Source organism: Tupaia chinensis, unplaced genomic scaffold (genome assembly GCF_000334495.1).
Source record: "Tupaia chinensis unplaced genomic scaffold, TupChi_1.0 Scaffold000357_1, whole genome shotgun sequence".
Taxonomy (NCBI): Eukaryota; Metazoa; Chordata; class Mammalia; order Scandentia; family Tupaiidae; genus Tupaia; species Tupaia belangeri.
Window position 1 is genome coordinate 642,929 of NW_006159853.1, and position 2,634 is coordinate 645,562.

The following is a 2,634-nucleotide window of genomic DNA, read 5'->3' on the forward strand; positions in this document are numbered from 1 at the left end:
AAAATATATTACTAAACTGTGATAATCAAAAGAGCATGGTATTAACACAAGAACAGTAATGTGGATCAATGGGACATATTAAAAATCCCAGACATAAACTCCAAAACATACAGTCAACTGATATTTGACAATGGGCACTAGCCCACCTTGGGAAGGGGGGACAAAAGAAAATCTCTTTAGCAAATGATACTAGAAAAAATGAGGTATCCACCTGAAGAAAGAAGAAACTGGACTCCTATCTCCACCATTGACAAAAATCAACTCAAAATGGATCAGACACAAGGCCTCACACTACAAAACTTTTCATGGATAACACAAGGAAAACTGGGTGACATTGGAGCAGGCCAAGACTTCTTAAATAAGACCCCTAAAACACGAGAAACAACTGCCCCCTCCAATAAAAGTTGAATTGCATCAGGTCAGACTGCTTTTGCTCAGCAAAAGGAATAATCAGCAACCTTCAAAATAGGAGAAGGTATCTGCAAACTGTGCCTCAGATAAGGGACTGATAGCATGAATATATGAGGAGGTCAAGTAGCTTACCTAAAAAGAATGATCAACCAAATTATAAGATGGGCAAAATAACTAGACAACTCCTTAAAAAGACATACAGACAGCCAAAAAGCATATGAAAAAAATGCTCAACATTTCTTATCATAAGGGATATGCAAATTAAAACCAAATGAGATACCACCTAATTCCAGTCAGAATGGTTAGGATTTAAATAATAATAAGTGCTGGTGAGGCTGCAGTGAAATGGGAACTCTCCTACAGTGTGGGTGAATACAAATAGTATGTCTCCACTTAATATATACTGACTGTCCACACTTTGGCTGAAACTGAAAGATTAGAGGATATAGAAACATGGAAAATGGTTATAGATACTGGATACAGTGTGAAAAGAGAGTGGGAGAAGGAGGGGCGTGTGAGGAAAGACATTAAGGAGAAAAAGAGAGAGGCAAGACATTTATGGGACACAGAAATGGATTATTATCTATTGATGATAACATGTATAGTATCCCCAACTGTAGTGGTATGAAATGTATTCATGTTGGAAAATTAACTTTACAAGCTAAGTGATGTATAATGGTTGAATGTATAAAAGAAATTAAAAGAAAATAAAACAGATTTAAAAATAAAAGAATTTTAAAAATGACACACAAATAGAACTACCATATGATCCGGCAATTTCATTCCTGCGTATCTACCCAAAGGATAGAAATACCCTCAGTTGGAAACTATTTGCACATCCATGCTAGTCATCAGGCCCTACTTCTCTCAAGAAAAGCCTTTCCTCACTCTTGTTTTTTATTATATAAATGATATTCTTCTTGCAACCTCTACAGAGGAACAATTGATGGCCCTTTATAAACACATCCAGCAAACTACTAAATTTCATGGGTTACAAATAGCCCCTGAGTTCTTCTTTCTGTCTCTGTCTCTCCCTCTACCTTTCTCTCAAAAAATACCTCTATTATATATATATATTATATATATTTTTTAATCTGTAGGTATTGTCTCTTGCCTCTGACCTCTCTTTTCTCTTGCTGGTTTCAGAATACATGTGCCTCTGACATGAGCTTTCTCTGACCCTTTAACTGGAAAAAGCCTCTTCTCCCAACCCCTCATTCTAGCCCAACACCCAGCAAAAAGCCAGAATCCGTGTGCATTCCAGGTGGGCTTTCCCTGCCCCTGTAACCCAAAAACTCCTCTGCCCCAAACCACTTCTTCTGGCCCAACACCCAGTGAAAAACTAGATAGGAAGTAATGTATACATCATCAGAGGGCAAGAAACCACCACCACAGAGGCACAAGAAATATGGGAAATCAAGAAAATATCTCTCCCATAAGGGGAAAGAGCAGCTCTTCATCATCCACAGACAGTACAAGGGAACTTCTGTATATGTCAAATAAAGATTTTAGGATATTCATCATGACAAAGCTAACAGAGATGTAAAAGAAGAGAGAAAATGAACTTCGGAAGATGTGGGAGAAAAGAGACAAGTTCCAGGAGGTGAGAAAGTTCTTTCATGATCTGAAAGAGGAAACACACACCATAAAAAAGAATCAAACAAAATTGTTAGAAATGAAGGCCATAATACAGGAAATCAGAACGTCCCTGTGAAGTATTAAAAAAAGATCAGATCATGCAGAAGATCAAATCTCAGATGTAGAAGATAGAACCCTTGACCTATAAAAATTTACCAAAAAGACAGAAAAATTAACCCCCCAAAATGAGAATAATAAGTGAGTAATACTAGATACCATTAGATACCCAAACATCCAGATCATTTGTATCCCAGAAGGTGCAGATAATCTATTCCATGAAATCCTGAAAGAAAACTTTCCAAACCTATAGAGGTATTTAAATATCCAGATCCAAGAAATATAAAGGATCCCACATAGAATCAACCCAAGAAGATCTTCTCCAAGGTACATCATAACCAGATTGATGAAAACCAAAAACAGAGATAAGATACCAAAATTGGTGGGAACCAGCAGTTAGTAATGGCTATGTCGCTGGACTCCCACATAATCAACCGTGGTTTGTGTCCCGAACCCGGTGGCTTAAAACTCACACCGGGCACGTGTGCGTGCGTGCCCAAGATCCCGAGAGGAGAATGGAGGAGAAGG